The following is a 20,738-nucleotide window of genomic DNA, read 5'->3' on the forward strand; positions in this document are numbered from 1 at the left end:
TTTGGCAAGGAACCCACATGAATCAGTCAAGAGAGAGCTACAGCTGTTTGCCATCTACATGCCATCTGACTGGTGTGTGCTGCAGTTGCACACCATGCATGCTGATCAGAAGTCTGGTAGACACATTGACACATCCGTAGGCATGGATATCTGCTTCTGCAAATACTGTTTCTCAGGCACCTGAATGGTTTGCTTTTTCTTGGCCTCATTCACTGGGTAAGGGTTCATAAAAAAATATATTCCCTAGGTCAAAACCAGGAACAGCAGGAACACTTGTTTCAGAGGTAAGCGGGGAGTAATAACTTTCTTCCTTTGTAGTGTGGCTCACAGATCACTTTCTTAGATGCTCACCTTGTGTTCCTGGAGAGTCCCAGGGTTTTTGTCTTGCTCCAGTCCTCTTCTGATTTGACTGTGTGATTTGAGGCTGTTGATTCTGAATTACCTTCTTTTATTTATTTTGGGAGAATGTAATTTATTACTTTTTAGTATGAAGGAAGTATTGGGAAATTCTCATTCCAGAAGGAATGTCTAGCTCATGGTTCCTTGTTGGTTGCATGAAATTAAACTTGTCCAAGCAGGCAAGTCCTTACACACCTGTATTTCTATACTGCTGGATATACCTATCAATACAAAACTCCTCCTAAAATATATTCTAAAATTCATGTGAAATTTGAGAGAAAGGTTTCATTCTCTCCTCATAACTCTTGCCAGTCATTCAAATGAAAACCAGGAGTTTGAGAAGGTGGTTCTATCCACAACATTGTGCATTTGAAAATGGTAGATCCTATGACTAGAATCTTGTGGGAGAAATAACTTCACAAAGATATCAATTATATAGAATTATTGAAATGTATAAAATACTTAGTGAACATGAATTCAGACTATTCTGTATGCTGGAACAGCAAGTTTTTGTGTCATTCCCCTCCCACACCCTGCTTTAAAATCCAAATAATTGGATAATCTAATAATTGTCCCACAAAATAACTTTATCATGCTGGTAGTGGTGCTGAATTAAGATTATAACTGAGATGTTGTAGTAGTCTAGCACTGACTAAGAAAGAAAAAGCCCAAATTTGGTTGGAGGGGAAAGAATTTCTTTGTAGTAAGGGAAGCTCATTAAACCTCTGTGCTCTTTAACTGCAAATTTGTTATTGTATATGACCAGCCTGCCAGCAAGGTTCACTATGTAATGTTCCTTCGATTCATCAGGTTTACATCTCCTCCTGTGAAAATACAGTTGGGCAGTAGTCTGCTCCTTGTAGCCTTTGCATACGCTTCCTGTGTGACACTAATGTGGTAGGGCCCAGCACAAGTGTGCTATTGTCCTTGCTTGCTGAACGAGTCCTTCCCATCAGAGCATGCTAAAGTGTTCTGCTGCCAAAATCCCCTTCCCCCCACACCTCCCCTCCCCCTGATTAAAACCAAAAAGCACCAGGACTCAGTATTTTCATAACTTTTGGGACCTCTTGCATGGAGAGGAAGGGGGAGAGAGGGTGGATGCAGAGCAGCCACAACCAGCGGGTTTGATTGTCGATTTATGCCTTGGAGCTTGTCTCACTGGGCAAACCTGAACAAGCTGGTGCTGTTGTGCCAGCTTTTCCATGTAGGAGAAGTGTCCACTCTGGCAGGTGTGAAAGCAGCTGGGGCGTCAGGGTAAGAGGCTGCCAAAAGACTGCTGGGGTCACAGACTATCTGGGAAGTACACAGCAATTTTGGTGCTCACATTTTTATGTTTCTGTGTTCAGAGACTGGAAACCCAGGGGATCTTGAAATTCCTAGTCCTTTAAACTTGCAGATCAGTGTGGATTCTGGATGAAATCTTAGCTACTCTATAATTTCAATGAAACCAGAGTTTTAATTTGTAAGGGTTGAATAAAACAAAGGAAATAGTTGTGGTTTTATGACTATTAAAGGAGCATTCATTGTTTGACTTACTAGACTTCCTAAATCTGTAAGAGTACAATAGGAACTTTTCTTTTACTGCTACACCACATAGTATACAGCAGACTGCAGAGATCTAAACCCAACCCTAGCAAACAGCATGCACCTGAGGTGTTTTTCATGTTCTTTTTTAAAAGTTTATTTCAATTTTCTCATGCATTCTTGCTACTTCTCCAGGTACATTACAAAGTCAAAAATGATTCTATTTACAAACATGTGTTCTACCTGATTTCTCACTATGCAAATAAAGATACAGCGTATTTAGAATAAATATTAGGAAAAAAGGTGTGAAAAATAAATGTACAATTTTAAAATGCATATATCTGAATAAATATTAATTGATTTTTCCACAATTTTTAAAACTTTACTTTTGCCATCTCTAATTAGCTTTTCTAAAGAGCAGTTATCTTTCTGTACAATGTTGAAATGTGTTTAAGAAATGCATTACTAAAGTATGCTGCTTTGCATAATATACTAGCAAAACAGTGCTCTGCTTTTTAAATTGTTTTGCTCTTGCCAAATGGCTGAAAACAACTTAAAGTTCATCAGAGAGGAAATTGTCATTGTTTTTTGGGAGTCAATTTAATGGATTACTTTGTTACAGACATCTGAGATTCCTAATTTCTGCACCTCATGTTGGAATATAAATAGGTATTTTCTGAAAGTGCTGTGTATTTCTATGGAAGCACTTGTGCCAAAACTGGCTATTGTACCTGCAAACATCATGAACCATACCACAGCTTTCATGCAGTCTCATCCAAAAATTGAAGGCCTGGCATTTTGCCATCCTGTGAAAGAATAGATTGAGGTTTTGCTAACATTGCCTTGAAATTGAAAAAAATGTTATACAAAGAAATTTAACAAGTATAACCTGAGAAGAAGTTTGGAGCTCTTAATATTTTGCCATTCACTAATTGTACAGTCACTGCTTCGTGTAAGTTAACAAATAAATAACACAATGAAATCACACCAGAACCCTGACTTGTGAGCCTAATTCCTCATAAAGCCACCATGGAAACAAAATATTGAATCAGGACTATGTAGCTCCTTTTCTTTAGCTTTATGAGACCTGCACTTTTATTTTAGGTCTGTCTTTGTGAAGATGAAGTCTGTGAAATATGACAGGGCTTACCTGGTACCTCTTGCGTTATCTGATTTCAAAAGGCAAGGAGCCCAGTGTAGTAACTACTAGTTCACTCATGCTGTATTTGCTAACATGTGGGAATGCATTAATCTCATAAATGGAGTGGTCCATTTGTAGGAAACCAAAAAATTTTTATAAAAGAATTAACTGTATAAATAGTCCATCTCCAGTGTACCAAATAGACTTCTGTAAAACCCAAGCTGTATTTCCAACCCTGTGATTTTTTTATTGCTCTCAAATAATTGCAAGACAATGTCCTTCATTTTATGTGGTCCCAGGGACTAGGAAACAGATATTCCAGTGAGAAAATTTCTCCCCTTCCTTCTATTGAAAATATAGAATCTAACTATGGGGCTGAAGTAAAAATAGTAGCATAGCAAGTGCCATGAATATGGTCATTCTCTGTGAATGAATGTAACTGTGTTTTCTTTATGGCACAAGAGCAAGTGGACAGTGTTTAGCGTGCTATGTCCATAATGGCTACATTTGTGTTGTGGGCTGCGTTACATCAGGTGTTATCAGGGGATAGAAAGCCTTAAAATAAAACAGCAGCTACAAACAAAAATTGTAAGTGCTGGCACAGTGCACAGAGGAGAAAAAATTTTTGCTGTGGTATTTTACATCTCAGCATGGATCATTTAATAAGTTGCAACTAGAGTTTCCATGAAAACTTGAAAAATTCACAAATTCTGTCCTTGGTCTCTGTAATGCAAATTCAGAATGATAATTTATTGTCAATGAAGCTGCAGTGATATTTTCATTAAAATAAATGATTTGTAATGACCAACATGCTAGCAGGCCCATTAAATTTCCTACAACTCATGAAGTTCCTCTGGGATCACAAGTGGATTGTGGTGAAGTTTGTGTCTTTCTTTGTTTGTGGTGTCCGAGGCTTGGGATTTTTTCATTCCCTCATGCCATCAGTCACTGGGGTCATACAGAGCAGTGGCAGGCAGTCTGTGAATGCCAGACCACTGGTGATTCAGCCACAACTGTGCCTCATGTGGCTGTGTGCTCCACCAGCTGTGGGAGAGGCAGCTCTATTCAGGAACATGGGGTAAACCATGGTTCATTTGATTTTTCAGGAAGTCACACTCTGCTTTTCTGGGACCACTCCCTTAAGCCCCAAGTCCTTTACTATGAGCAACATAGGTATGCAGAGATTACTTTATGTGAGAAGATATGGGAAATGAGAGAAGACTCTGGGTGATAGTGTGAGACAGTTTGTCAAGTCTGAGGTTGCCAGTGATATTCAGTCTGAAGGCTTTACCAGCCCCTCAGCTGCACATCAGCCATCTCGGAAATTTTGTCATCATAGGTGGCCTAATCTGCTAGCCTCTGGATTTGCAGGTTTATAGGTTGCCTTGAAATGGCATTATGCCAGATGGTGATTATGTTGCTGAAAAGACTTCTCCAGAAGTTTCCTGGAAGGTGGTGTTCTGCTTTCATCTCTGTGAGGCACAGCTCTTGGTGTGTGGATGAAATAGAGGATTTGCACGGAAGGTCACTCTAAAACAGCAGCAAACATTTCTGCCCTATGGTATATTCTTTTTTCTACCTTCTGGTGTTTCAAGACAAGATTTTCACACTCAAAAGCCAACCAATATTTATATTGCATTTGAGCAAACAAAACTATAACATTTTCCACATTATCAGAAAGGCAGAGGTAGGGCTAAAAGGTCTGCTCAGTGCATTTTATTGAAGCATTATGGATAAAAACATAGAGAAAAAAAATCAGAAAATAGAAATGAAAGTAATTGTAATTATATCATTCAGCCTCAGAGTATGTTCTTACCATGCCTCTCCATCTCCTTATGTTGACAGTTAATGGTTTACTTTTGAAGATAACAAGCTGTTCCTTATAAAAAGATAAAAACGAATGAACTTCCTAGGTCAGAGGGAGAAAAAGGTGTAATAGACAATGAATAAAAAATGTACAGGGCAAAGTAGGTCATTCTGGTGTCCTCTAAATAATCTCATAATGTTGGGGTCAGTTAAATTGAAGGGTGAAAAAAGCATGAAATTACATAAACTGAAAGTATGAAATAGTACCATGAAGTTAGCCTTTGAATCTTGCTGCTGCAAGAATTGCTGTGAAAACAAGCACTGCAGATTTGAAAAGAGTCTATATTACCATGAAAAAAGGAAGCATCCATCATCATTGCAAAATGGGATAAAATTTCCATGACAGCATTCTTCATGCTTGAGAGTGCAAATTCCTTAGGTTAAGGAGCTAAGAAAGGTTAAGGTTAAGAAAACTGCCAGTGGAAGCAAGGTATCTCAAAGCATTGCCAGACCTGTGTGGATTGGTAGTGTTTGGTACAGCCTGCACAAGGTCCCAGACCTAAATGATATTGTTCTGAAAAGGAACCTGATAGTTCTACACTTGTTTTTTGCATTCTGCAAAGTGCCTGATTTTTATTCTTGTCCAGTCTTACAGGCCCTTGGTACTGTGTGTGAGAGCTGGAGAAATGATTTGATCTGTGGTCATCTCTGCTTTCTCAGCCCCCTGAGGATCTGAGGGACAAATTCCTGCAGCCACATCCCTATTTTCTGGGAGCAGAATCTGACCCACATTCAGCCCCCTATTCTGTCCTGAATCTTTAGACTCAGACTGTGTTCACCACTTAAGTCAGTCATGGCAGGTTTGACTCACTGGTTGTGACAGCATAGCATTTATTCCTTATGAATATCACATTCATGTCTGTGTTGAAATCCAGAGACTTTAGATTTGACTTTTTTTCCTTTTTATTTTTTTTCTCCCTCTCTCTTATGTTTTAAGACTTCCAGCTGGTCATCTTTTCTTTAAAAAAAACTTCATTTGCCAGCATTGTGATGAGGATTGCCCTTCCAATCTGAAGGTACTGGGATGTCAGGGGAGAAAGAAAAGGTGTTGAAGAGCATAATGTGCAGTTTTTAACTGCTCTGTTCATGTTTCATATTTGCCTATTTCATCTCTCCCTCCTCTTCCCCCTCACCACTGCAGGCTCACATCTGTCTGCCCTCTGGCTCACCTCACCTGCCAGCAGCCTCCCTTCCAGTAGGAGAATGGTGATTTCATTTGGAGCACAGCAGTCAATGTGCTGCACAGGCAATGCACACAGGGCTTCCCTCCTAAAAGCTTATGTAGTTTCAGGACCTAAAAATCCAACTTTATTTTTGGCTTTTAAAAAATTTCTTATTAAAGGCTTACTGTGTCAGGTAAATCCCTGGTAATAGGCAGGTTGATAATGAAGAATAAATATAAGCAGTTAAAATAAAAGCTGACTATATGTAATATAATATTATCTCTATCTGTGCAGGGAGTCAGTCCCATGGTGGGGATGTGGTCCCATGTCTGATGTCCACACTGTCTCCTCCCTCAAGTTCTTGCTTTATTGAGGTATAGATGATATTATGCAGGCAGAAGGTGGCTTGTGTCTGCTGTCTTACCTTTGTGAAATTATTTTTTCCTTTTATTTTCCAATACAAAGTGTAGAAGTCTGTTAAATTATTTCACAGATTCACAGAGAGGATACCACAGTTACGTCCCTCTTCTCATCAGTGACAGATCTGTAGCTTCCTCAGAACTGAAGGTAAATGGTCTTGTGAAAAAGTACTGTAGTGTAGGTTTGTTTTTCTTCTTTCCCATGGTAGCCAGAAAATGGTCTTGCTTTTCTGATCTTTCAGATTTAGCATCCAAACTCAGAAGCACAAAGATAACTAGGGTCAGTGTTACAGTTATCATTATGATTGCTAATTATCTGTGGCAAATTTATTTGATTAGATTTAAGCTAGTTGTCTTTGTAGGTATGATCTTCCCCTGCTTATTTTTGATTATTACATTTGAAGACCATTCCTCCCTATGCTAAAATAAATATCTATAGCTTGTTTTTCACAAGATACATGGTGATTACGTCTGGACCCAAACTTTTGCAACATAAAAGTTTAGTACAAGCTCTTTACTGAATTTAATTTACAGATCTGTTTCTCAGATGTAGTTGAAATAATGAATTTCTAAATAGAAGAGAATACATTCTTATAGTTAGAGCTTTCTTGTCTGAGAAGTGCTTTAGCTCTTTCATTCTGGCTTTACTCTAACACCTTGAGAATAGACAGAGAGATACCTAAATCTAATTGTGATGGTCTTCACATTTTTTGTTGTTGTTGGCTCATGGCAGTAGAATAAAAAATATTTGGGAACAAAAAAAGCAAGCATGATGAAAACCTCTATTCATGCAGTAACTTATTCCAGATATCTGATTCATGGTCTTAATTTAATTTTACTTTTTCTTTTTGGTAGGTGGATGACTCTGATACAATGTTTCTGGATGTGCAACCTTTGGGGTGACTCAGTCAGTTCAGTGGGCAAACCCCTGAGTCTTTGTGCATTGGCGAGCCAGCTGACACCATTCAGAGTTGTCCTGAAAGCAGATCCTCGGGTAGCCCTGCTCAAGTGCAGGCCTGATTTCATCCGGTGTATGAAGTGGACGTACATAGGATGTTCACCTTTCCTGGAAGCCAGGCTGCTAACAGCACACAGAAGTGCATTCCTGAAATGCTAACTGAGGTGGGAGCTCTGTGGCAGCTGGCCCCTGTCCTGAGTAGTCCATACTGAACATGAATATTTGATATTTAAGAGACAGAGAGATTGCATCCCCAAACTTTTGGTTTTCTGTATGACCTAAGTGATATGAAGTTCGGTGCATTACCAGGATCTGGCAAGTCAGCAGGAAATTTTTGGATTCCCTGAAATTTTGGTCCAGAGCCACCTTTTCTATGTGATTATGCCAAATTTAAGGGAAGACAATTTCTCCCTCCCCTTCTTGGCCCACACCACAGCAGCTCTAAATCCCTAAAAACCTAGCCTCTGAGTCTTAAAACTGCATGCTGGCTCTTTAATGTGGCATATTTGACTGAAAGCTACTTTTCTCTCTGTGTGATATAGTGAGGTATGAGGAGCAGGAGTGATTAAAACCGGCTGTTTTCCCTGAGCAGTTTTGCTGTGTTCTTTTCATTTAGTGTTCTTTCAAAAAAGAATGAGAAAACAGTGAAATTGATGACAGTATAAGAATATTCTTCTACATATGGAAATTACTGCAACAGAATGGAATTTCAACAGTGTTAGAAAAACCAGCTCTTAAGCCAGTGTGCAGAATTCCCTCTAACAGCCTTTTATTAAATTAGCCTGTTGAATTCCATCAGGTTTTTTTATCCTTTTGTAATGTCATAAGATTTTCTGATTAAGGGATGGATCTGTTTTTGCTTTTTTCCGCTCTCAATACAGCTGAGGTAAATAAAAGCCAAAGCATTGTGATGCTTGTTTTCCCTGTAGTGTTTTTCTGGCAAATTCTATTGATAGAAGGGCCTGATCATTAACACCCTGCTGTGGTTCAAAACTCTCTGGAACAAATCTTTTACAAAGGAAAACAAGTCTGATCAAAGCATTTTGAAGGAAATATTTTAAGTGCGAGTGATAACTTGAAGGCCTCCCTGATCTTTTGACAGATGATGTTTTCTTCCTCTCTGTTGGTCCTGCAGGACTTGGCTTTCCTTGTTGGCAATGAGGGTCTTGTTGCTCGAGTGTGCATTTGTGGAAAGGAGCTGTCTACTGTATCTGAGTTAAAATCATCCTGATCCTTTTTCTTCCCAAACCATAAATTAAATTCTATGAACCATTTAATGCCTTCATTGTCTTCAAAAGTGGTCTTTTACTAGTGCCCTGATTGTGTCCCACTGCAAGCTGCCTGTAATAGCAGGCATTCAGCCATATCCTGAAAATGCAAGGTCAAGGGATGCTAATGTGACATTTAACAGTGCACATTTCTTGCAAATGTCATTTTATTGGAGGAGATCTGATAAAGACAACAGTACAACAAGAATCAGGAAGTGAACATACAGCTATAAATTAAATTAATACGCTTCTATTTTGTGGTAGTTTTTGTCAGTAATTCTTGTAGGCTTCACTACTAGTTTGTGGCAGTGATGCATATAAAGGAAAAAGGAATCTAAAAATGCTTCATCTTTTATTGGAAACCACTGAAATTCTGAAATCTAGGATTTATTTCATTTGGCAAGAAGAAATTTTATCAACTGTTTTGAGTCATTGTGTCAAAGTAATTTGATTAATAAAAGGGAGAGTGGTCAGGGAGCAATTTTACCTTACCTTTACTTTTAAGCAGTAGCCTACAGTCCTTGGAACATATTTATGTTTTCAAGATGGATTCTAATGCAGCATACTGGAGACTGCAAGTTTATTATTTCAGTCCCAAATCTGGTTTGTTGATTGTTGAAATTATTTAAGTTCTCCTAGTGGTTGTGCTCATTTCCTTTCCTCATTTGCCTATTCTAAATTATTAGTGAAAGACATCCATGAATAAATGGCCATTCATATCTCACTTTCAGGCCAAGATGACCTACCTCAAGAGAGGGAAAAAGAGGCTTTGTTAAGTTTGTGCTTAAAAAGGCTGATTGCCTCTAGTTTTAATCACCTCATGGCAGAAGATTGATTTGCTGACATGTCTTTAAAGCCTGGCATTTGTCAAACCACATTGTCCTAGCAGGTAGAGCACCTACACTCGAGGCATACATTGAGATGGTGACAGGTAACAGGAGCAAAGATCATGGCTGGTATGTTGTCAAAGGGGAAGTCATCTCCCCTATCCCTTTAAAAGGACTTTACTCTTGTAAAATTGAACCACAGGCAAAACCACCAGGAAGATGTCAATTAAAAACACTGGATCCAATTTATTCAGCAGGCACATGTTTTCAGGAAGGATTAGGAGGGGAAAAGTGGAGAGGAAATGAGAAACACCCTTGTCAACGTCAGATGTAAAGCAGAAGGGCATTACTTGTTTCATATCAGAGCATGGGGGGGAATGGCAGGTCTTAGAAAATTATATCTAATCATGCTCATGGCTGCCCAATCAGGAAGGAAAAGTAACTGTCAGACAAATCCTTCTCATTAAAGAGTCAGCATGAAACCCCCAGATTATTAAAGGATTTTTGTTTGCTTTAAGGTTGTGGGGAGGGGTTTATTTCTTTTGAAAGTGGTGGCTCTGAGCATCTTTCAGGAGGTAACAGGAAATGTAGACTGTCTATTCAACAAAACACACAATTATCACTGGGCTTGTGTGCTGTCACTCTGAAGAGCCCTCTTAATCATGCATGTTTCATCACTAAAGTGAAGTGCGATGGAAATTGCCTTCTTTCAGTGTTCCCCTTAGCAGCACCACCACCATTTTAACAGTTAATCCTGTAGATGCCCCAAAAGCACAACCTCATGTCTAATCCCTTAATAATTTTTATCAAATGCTTAGAGCATCCAGGGAGAAATGCAGAGCTGCATCAACTTCAAAAAGCTGGTTGTTGTAGAGGGAGGTGATCAAAAATGCATCCCGGTGACATATTACACTTAGCTTCAAGGCTGCAGAGATATAGAAACTTCAGTATTTAGTGGAGAGCTTTGGAAGCTGGGAAAGAAGACAAGGAGTTCCTCTTTTCAAAGAAAATATAGGAGTAGAAAACAAGAAGCTAAACTAATATGACCTACTGACCACAAGCTGCTCAGGGGGGAGCTTCTGTGTGGAATTGCATGAGCAGACTTGGGGCTGATGGTGCTGATGGAGTTACGGGGATTGGAGATCTCTGGAAAGACAGGACCGAGCTGCTTACATTGTATCTGAGACTATGTCTGCCCAATTTACATCCCTGTACAGTGGGCATGGGGAGAGGCTAACTGAGTCTGTTGGCTGGGGTTAGCCAGGTAGTGCCCAAGAACAGCTTCACCTGTTTCTCTGAGAGTTCAGAGATTACTGAACCTCTCATGGGGTTTTCTGAATGGAGTGAACTCAATGGATGCAAAATGAAAGGGATTTTGTTGTGGGAGCCTAGCACCAGTTAACCTAATCATACACTAATAAGCATATTAGTGTATGATTAGACTAAATGGTGCTAGCAAGAAAAAAAGAAAATTAATTTGTAATGGGGAATTAAATATGTGGGGAAGCATATTTACATAATACATGAAGGGAAACCCATTTAATGGGCATCTCAAGTAGCTGGAATGCAGGAAACAAAGTTCTTCCTTTTAATTAGGAGTTGGTAAACCTTGGTTACCTCATTTATCAGTAACATTTTTTGTAGTTTGGCCAGCCCAAGCAGTTTTCAAGCCCCACATAAATCTAAAAGTGGCTAAAACCTCAAAGCTTATTACAACAGTAGTTCATCCTGAGTGAGTTTCTTTACATTTACAAAATTGCAGGTGGGTTGTGTTTTCCAGCTTGAGCTTCTGAAACAGAAGATACACTTACATACACACTTTGCTTTCAGGCATAAAAGGGAAGACTGCCCACTTTTTCAGGTTTTGAGAGAACATACTAAGCTTTAATAACAAATCTAACTGAAGATTTTGTCTTACACACACATTTTTCTGTGACAAAAAAAATGCACTGGAGGAATTTATCACTGATGCTCTTGTTTATGTCTGGTGTAATATACTCATATGGCATTTAGTTTACTTTTACAGAAATATACATTTGCAGTGGCTTTCTCAGTGGAGAAAAAAATAGTGATTCAGAGATTAGTAACATAGAAACTTAGTTCTCCTATTCTTTTTCAAGACTTTACCTTTCCTTCTCCTGCCTAAATCCTCAGCTGTGGAATATATTTAAAATAGTGTATGTCCTAAGGAGATACAGTGGAAAACTATGTGCCAGACAAATAGCTGTCCAATCCAAGTAATTTCAAACAAGCCCATCTAGTCAAATTTCAAGAACCATTTTTTTATTTTACATTTTTTTTTTTACATGAGAAGTGTAAAAGGTCTATAAGGCTTCAAAAATTGTGTTTTACAAAAGTAATAGTTAGAGACACTAGTTTTTGACAATTCCTTTATAAAATTTACCTACTTTTTTTAAATGCTAACTAAACGAGTCCCCATTTTCAGTTAAAAGTACAGTTGTCCTTAACGAAATCTTGTTCAGTGAAATACAGTGTATATAAAAGACACATGGTACATTTTAAGTAATAAAACACAACAAATAGGAAAATCAAGAAAGGACTGAAAGGATGGTTTGCCTCAGAATTTCTATTAGGAGCACTTGGTACATTTCTTCTGCAATGTGAAGGTAAAGAAAGTGCGTAAAATAATTTCCTTCAGCACATTTTACTAATTAGTTTATTTGGTATAGAAATCAAAGTACAATCTAAACAAAGAAAAATCTACTGCTCTGTGACTTGGCTTCATACTTTCACTTTGAGAGGAAAAATCTCTGAAAACCAGCTGACACTGTTTTATGATTTGATCTTTAACAGCTAGTCCTCCATATGGAAAAGCTTTAGAATTTGTCTGGAAAATTTAACCCTTTTTTAAGTCCTTTAAAAATGTACTAGAAAACTTGTTCTGGACAATAACTTTTCACAGAAAATTTAAAAAATAAGTGAAATTTTAAAAACTCTAATACTTGGAGTAGCTATTATTGTAAATACAACAGCTACATTAAAATTAATGAAAATTAACAGCCATGTTAAATTAATGGATATTTACACCATGTCATAATGCAACCTGAAAATATTTGCAAATGGCTAATATCTATAGAATTCCACTTATTTCATCCCTGTCGAATGCTAGTAAGTTTGTCCCAGATGCTGGGTTGCTTGTTTCCCATTGTGGTTATGTATCTACAAACCACTCTGCACAGAGGTCAGTCTTTTTTATCTTTGTTTCCAAAGGAAATAGGGCTTTTGCAATTGCATTGTCTGCCTACTTTGGAAAGCAGATGAAAGGAGGAAGGCAGAAAAGTATTGAGCCTGGAGGCTGCTGCCAGCCAGCCATGCTTTGTGGGGAAGTGTGTGCATGCAGTTCAGAGGAGCCCTGCCCCCTGAGTACAAGGAATGTAAACACTGGCAAATCAGGGTCCTTGCACCTTTTTTTTTTTTTTTTTTGAATGTGTGTGTTTTTGTTTTGTTTTGGTTTGGTTTTTTTTTTTTTTACTTTGAGAATAACTGAGTTTTTCTGAGAAGTTCTGAATACTATTTTCTCCTGTTGACATTACACATGGCTGTCACACCTTCATGCTATTTAATTTGAAAACCAAGGCAGGACTGAGCTAAACAAAAGTTATTAAAATAAGTTTGATCTTCTATTGTTTAACCTACATGCTATACATTTTTTTAGTTGGGTCCACCATAAAACACTTATGAAAAACTTGGAAGAGAGGAAACCTTTAGCCATCTTTCAGATCACAATTAAATCCATGCCTAGATGGTTCAAGAGACTTTCTAGCTTTTGTTAATTTGCCCTGATTTTTTTTGAATGCTCTATTTTCTTAAATGCTTTTCAAGCCATTATATCATTCTCCATTTTCACTGCTCCCCACTCATGCTTAAAACTCTTACAGTCAAGCCAAGTATATATGTCCAAAGATAACACGTTTTTCAGACAGAATATGGCAGTGAATACACACTTCAGTTTTCACACACATGTAGTCCCACTGAGTTTCAGGCTTTTTCAAAATTAAATATATTGTATAACTCTTTCCACAATTAGGGACAAGAAGAAGAGGGATCCATGGGCTCAGAGATCCTGCAGGTCTTACGCTCAGTTGCTGTCAATTTGCAAACATTAAAATACCAGCTACTTCTCATGTCTGGTAATAGCAATGTGAAAATTGTTAGCATTATTCCAAATTATATTAAAAACAGAGCATTCAACACTGCACTTGGGAAAAGCTAGCAGTACAGGGGCTTATTGTGACTGAAAGAACACAGGGAAAGAGGACAGCCTGGAGTGAGTGAAACTGGGAGGACTGAGTGGAAGAGGCTGAAACAAAAGAATGATTTTTAAAAAAAAATAAATTCTAAGAAAAGAAGTAAGTAAAAGGGCAAGTGGGTAGAAAGTTTGTTGGTCTTGCGAATATGATTTCTGGAAACTTAGAGCCAATTCATGTGTGAATATAATGCTTTATTTGCTTTTACATGCAAAGATTACTAATACCTGATTGCTTACCAACCATAAAAGATAATGTATTAAGCACCAAAACTCATTTGCACAGTGACTGGCAGCAGAACTGCTGGGGTTTTTCTGAGATATTTGTTTGTTTAGAAGAAAAAAAAAGAAAAAAAGATACAGATTTTGGGAGAGCTGCAATACAATTTCTTACTGTACTCACTGTACTTGAATAATAACCAAGTCCAGTCATACTCATTATTTCTAGAATGATTGATGCATAATGCAGAAAATGGCATCATTTTTATATTAAACACTGCTCAATGTTTTTTGATGACTCCTTTGATGTGTGTCTGCAATAGAATTCTGTCTTCAGCTTCAGTATTTCTTTTAGCATTTTTCTCTCCTAAAGAGTAAAAAGTCCACACATGAGGACTCCCTGCACCTTTTTGCTCCCCGACATGAGAGTAAAAAGTTATGTGGGGCCCTGGAACAGCTTTTTTACTCTTTCTTGACAAAACTTGCTCATTTTCCATTGGATCCTACTCTCTTTTTTAATTTTTGAAGGTGGATTACAGGTTATGTTTTCTTCTGTTGTCTATTTCAGGCAAAGATGTATTTAACTATTGCTAAACTTCAGCCTTACTACTGTTCTTGGTATCAATTTACCAATCCAAAAGAGTTAGCTCAGGATTTTTTAAAATTAGTCTTCTGTTTTTTAAAGGTTGATTCAAAAACTAATGGGAATTTTTCCATGCTCATAAGAAGATTTTCTCTATCTTCTTGTGGCCATAAAAACATGCCTCATTCTGAAAATGCAGGGTGACTTTTATGCTTAGCCAAGTCCTTCTTAATATTTATTTTCTATGTTGAATAGATACTTTAGCAAAAGAGAGAATCCACAGAAGATAGCCTATTTCACAGAGGAGTGGGAGGACTCCCAGGGTGAAGATAGAAAACAACTTGACAACCTCATTTTCAGTTCTTTTAGGGGTACTTTTACTTAAACGTCTCAGAAAAACCTATCACTAGTTAGGTATGCATAGTAGTAAGTATTGAGCTCTTCAAAGAAAAAGAATGTGTGCATGTAGTTGAAGTTTTAGGCCAATTTGGAGATATTCTTAAGTGTTCTTCAGCAGCCCTAGGTCAGTTTTCCATGAGACATCTACTAATCACAACAGAGGAGACATGGAGTAGAAAAGGGAAAACAGAGACCTTGGGGTCACCTAGAGCAAATTATCAGGTCAGCTGGGGTACCTCAGCAGTTAATGCTTGTGTTGTTCATCAGTAAAACACATACTTGGTTTTCACTTCTTTTGCAATTTGATGACTTCACAGACATGGGAAAACTTAAGTGGTTTTGTCCAGCATAGCAGAAGGCATTACAGCTGTCTTGCTTTTTCATTTGAGCATAGAGAGAGAGCCTCTATTGCTGTAACACCCACCAAATATCAAGACACACAGGTAAACATTACAAATTATTTTAACTGAAGTGAGTATTGCCATAGCCGTCTTCACACACACTTAACCTTTCATCCAGACGTGTCTTAAATTCTGATGAACTAATTAAAAGATTTGAGACTTCTCATGTTTATTGGGTCAAAGCCAATCTTCTGTGCAAGAAAATGTAAGAGAATAAGGAGTTGTTTATGTGGCTAATCCCTAGAAATAGATGCATCTTCTGTGATGAGCTCTTATCATATCAGTCAGATGTAGTGTACAGTGAGATACAAATCAGGAAAATGTTGCAGCCTATCCCATTAAAATCCAGACTGACAAGGGAATTATTTCAACAGCACAAGATTATGTCAGCAGAGCTATTTTAACAGAGAGTTACACACCACTCAACTTAGCAGTGTGTACCCATAGGCATTCAGATAGAAAATGTTCATTGCTGGACCTTATGGACACATTAAATAGAAATCTGCTATTAAGAAGTGATAATTAGATTTCTGCTTCCCTGGGCTTCATGATACCAGTGGAGCAGAAGAAGCCATGGGCCAAATATTTCCAGTGTTTTCACATTAAGGTAATAATTTTTTATCTGTAGGGGATTTGATTATTTTTTGTTTTGCTAGGGTTTTTTTACTTAGGTTGGGTTTGGTTTGGGTTGGTTTGGTTCAGTTTGGCTTTTTTTGCTTGTGATGCCTGTTTTGTGTCAGACTATGCCTCCTGACACTTCCCAACTGTAAATTCTGGAAAACATTGCATTATGGGAGCTTCTGAAAATACTGATTTTTAGGAAAATGTTATAACAGAGCAAAAAAGAAATTTACCATCCTTCCTAAAGGAGTAATATTCTTAAAAAGACCTGTGTGTTTGTCAGGAGCGAGAAGCTCAAAGATCAGATCATGATTTATTAGAAAGACATACTGAAAAATCTTCATCTGAGAGTGAAATTTCAAGCTTGTACTTTTCTGTGTGTTATCTTGTCTATGTTATGGTTTAAGTGTGTAATAGTTCAGTACCTAAGATTTCTTCCTCACTTGCAGGTAAATTCAAAAATCCTTTTCATAGAGCTTGGATTATATCTGTGTCTTTTTACCTGGGTTTTGACCTGGAGCTGAGTGCAAATGTTCTTTGTGTCATGCTGACTTCCTGGGCAGAGTTATGTCACATACAAAAACAGGATCCTGCTTTAAAAGTAATGCATTATGTTCAAGTGCCTGAACAGTAAATTAATAAGGTAGAGTTCAGATTAACTAAAACTTGTCCAACTAGCAATTTCTCTGTTGCAGGGAAAAACAATATGGCAAACCAGCCATACCAAAAAAAAAAAAAAAAAAAAAAGACAGCTATAATAATTTTGATATATATCTCTTTAAAAGAAATTTATAGCAGTGAAAGGGAAGGGAAGGGAAGGGAAGGGAAGGGAAGGGAAGGGAAGGGAAGGGAAGGGAAGGGAAGGGAAGGGAAGGGAAGGGAAGGGAAGGGAAGGGAAGGGAAGGGAAGGGAAGGGAAGGGAAGGGAAGGGAAGGGAAGGGAAGGGAAGGGAAGGGAAGGGAAGAAAGAAAGAAAGAAAGAAAGAAAGAAAGAAAGAAAGAAAGAAAGAAAGAAAGAAAGAAAGAAAGAAAGAAAGAAAGAAAGAAAGAAAGAAAGAGAGAGAGAGAGAGAGAGAGAGAGAGAGAGAGAGAAAGAAAGAAAGAAAGAAAGAAAGAAAGAAAGAAAGAAAGAAAGAAAGAAAGAAAGAAAGAAAGAAAGAAAGAAAGAAAGAAAAACATCTTTTCAGTCAACAGAGAAGAAAAAGTGTTTAAATATGGCCAGGATTTGTTATGGCAATGCAGAGGTAACTGAAAACAATGTTTCTTCAAACAACAAGTGTTGCAAAACAGCTGCCCAAAACTCCAGATGTTTAGTTCTTCCCTCACCAGCTTCAATGAAACATGACATATAAACAATACAGTACACTCTCTACAGAAATAAAATACAGGGAATGTCCAAGTGTGTGTCTGAAGAGCTTTGTCAGGGTATGAGAGGGATGGATGGGAACACCCTCCCCAAAGTTTCCATTCCTTTCCCTTTTTTCTCTCTCTCCATGTGCCAATTTGTGTTTCATAATATGATGAGTTACAGAAGTTTGTGAACCAGCACGGCATGACCTTACCTCATACCCCTGTGAGAAGGCTGAATGCAAAAGGCTGTGTGCCTAATTCCCCATGTACAGCGTGGGTCATAACCTGTTATTGTTGTTTGGTTGTAGTGGTGCCAGAACAGACATTTTTCTTGTCTAGATTCCAGCAATATATCTCACAGCTTGCTTTTTTTTTTTTTTATTACTTGGCTAGTCTATCTTCTCAGCTTAAATTTTCCCCAGTACTACTGGTTGCTCCATTGGCTACTAGACTGTTGAAATCTGTTGCAATCATTCCTCTCATGATAATGTGGGAGAATACGAGACTGTGGCTGGGGAATTACTGTGTGAAAAGTAGAGGGAAAGAATTACATACACTTTGTGCAAAGCAGACCATTGGCTCACGCACTGTTGCTATTTTTCCAGAATTTTTCCCTTGCTGTCCTTTTACAGTCCTGGGGAAACAAAAAAAAAAAAAAAAAAAAAAAAAAAAAAAAAAAAAAAAAAAAAAAAACCAAAAAAAAAACCAAAAAACAAAAAAAAAAAAAAAAAAAAAAGGAAAAGGCAGAGTTTTCGAGTTTTCTTGCCTGATGAGATTGCTGTAATCCTCAATGGAAAAGTGGGAGTGTAAGAGAGCAATTCCATGTGTAGACAGAGGAGAGGGCTTGTCCCTGCTTTGTTGCTGGGCTAAACTTATGTCTATTCTGGTCCTTCTTACAGTCCGTGTTTGCTTCTGTAGAGAATCTGAGGCAGCATAGAGAATTTGAGGCAGAGTATGTTTTAATATATGATTACACATCCTAAAGTAGTACCATGTCAAGCTGGAAGTCCAGCAGAACCTTCATACAGTACCAGCTGCATCAGCTCTCAGATGTAAGAGAAGAGCAGGCCTAAATGAAAGTGGCTGTTCTCAACAACCTTGAGAAGCTTCAAAGGAGATAGGAACAGTGGGTTTGTCAGTGCAGGGTGGGGAATTGCACTATGGGGCTTGTCAAAGAGATTTGGTGAAGAAAGAAAAGAGATTTTTGGAAGAGTGGGACCTATCTACCCTCAGAGCAGCATCATGTTGGTAAATGTTTACATAGTAGCCCACCTATGCACTTGAGTCTAAGAGATAAGTGCCAGATTCTCAAGGCATAACATAAAAATTCAGCCCATATAGTTATTTTATTGCAAACTGAGTAGCTAATATAACAGCTTAGGACTGCCTCCCTGCATATTTCCTGTCTCAATTTGAACATAGAGATCTCAATTGAGAAAACAGAATTTAAGAGGTTTTACCAGAGCCAAAAAATTAGATAATTTATGGATAGGAAATATTTAAATGACCATGATAGACACAGATTTGAAGATTATGGCCTTAATTTCTGATTAGTCTAGGGGGGAAAAGGAGACCAAAAAATATCATGTCCAATTATTTTATATATTATTTTTGAGCTCCTTCAGGCAAGATCTGACAGGCATTTTACAGAAAAAAACTCCTCTCCAGGAAAGTTAAAAGTCTAGATGAACAATTCTTACAGTCTGCTGTAGATGACAAGTGGGGAAGAACTTTTTTTAAGGATAAAATAATCAGTAGTAAAACAGTAGTAAAACAGTAGTAAAACAGTCAGGTGTCCTGACTGCCTTAGGTAGAAGATAACATTAACTTGCCTGCTCCAAAGTCAAAACTCTGTAGTGTTGTCTTGTCTTTGTACATTGTTGGAAAAGTCTAGGAAAGGATGTTGATCATTTGTGAACAGTCTGGTGAAGGCTGATGAGAACAAACTGGAAATGTAACTGATGAAGTAGAGCAACAAAAAGAAGTTATTTAGTCTGCAAGATAGCAGAGGGAGAAGAAAGCAATACTCTAATCTGTGAAAGCTTTCTGCATAGGCAAAGGGAGTTGTTTGTGGTCCCTTCCGCTATGGATGTTTAGGAAAAGTAGGAGGAAATAATACTCAGGTTCAGCATGAGGAAGAATAGTACAATTATATGGTGGACAGTGGACCTAGAGGCTGATTGGACTAGGAGTCGCACTGTCTCTATCCACTCCCTGGAAAAGTTTTAAAATTCCTTAGGCTTTCAAGAACAATGGAAGTTATTTGTGAGGCCACTGTACACACAAGAGGAGTCCTTAAGGTCCGTTCTAAGTCATCATCTATGAAAGCATTTTTGTCTGTTGCATTTAAAATAGGATCTAGAGTAACACCATGTCAGTGACTGTTATTGTGCATCTGTGCATATATAACAATATCCAGGTATGACTAGGAGACAGAGAAGGTTTTACAGACGACCAAGGATCTGATCTCACCACCTTCCCCTGTTGCCTGTGGCTGTTGCTTGGTGTCACAGCCCAGGAAAAGGGTAAGAGTGCAGCATGGTTCTTAGGTGCACAGGTAGGGGTTACCTTGTGTGCAGCTAATGTGGGCACCTGAACATATCTCCCTATTTCATGATCCAGAGAGAGGACAGTCAGCAGGGCACTGCCAACAAACCTGGGACTACCATGAAGCAGCTTAAAATTTCTTTGCTGTATGTGAAACTTTGGTGCTTGATGCCAGTGTATTTTCCCTGTTGGATAATTTTTTCCTTCACGTTCAGGATGTCAGTGGCCAGTGTTTCCTCCCATCTTCCTTTCAACACTTCTGTGTTTTTATACCATGCAAATTCATTCTGTAACTTTTGCTTCACTTCTCCTCGTGTGCATGTCTATAAGTGTCATCAATAGCTAAGCACAAGGTCAGGCCTGCTGTTTCAATTGTCTATAATGGTGCCCATTCATAGCTACAGTCTACCTGGATTATGTCTTTTGATCCCTGACCACCCCATTTAATGCAGACAGGCTTTCTGTGTAGCCTGAGCAACAGGAAAAATTGCAAGGGGGTTTTCTAGGAGAGATAATCAGAGAAACTAGATCATCCTTCTAGTCAGTAGTACATATTTCCTCATTTCTGTAGCAATGGGACTGCTTATAATTCCTCAGGTTGCATAGGACTGAAGAGATACAGCTTCATCTAAAGTTCCATGCCTTTTTTCACCAAGGGTCAGGGGCCTGGGAGAACTCAAAGGCTAATAGCAGGAATATTTTCAAAGCTTCACACACATTAGAGACAGATGGTGAAGTAACAGAGGCAAACAGGGGAAGATAATGTTTATTGAGGGCTTCTATCCCA

The sequence above is a fragment of the Lonchura striata genome, chromosome Z (assembly GCF_046129695.1).
Source record: "Lonchura striata isolate bLonStr1 chromosome Z, bLonStr1.mat, whole genome shotgun sequence".
Lineage (NCBI taxonomy): Eukaryota > Metazoa > Chordata > Aves > Passeriformes > Estrildidae > Lonchura > Lonchura striata.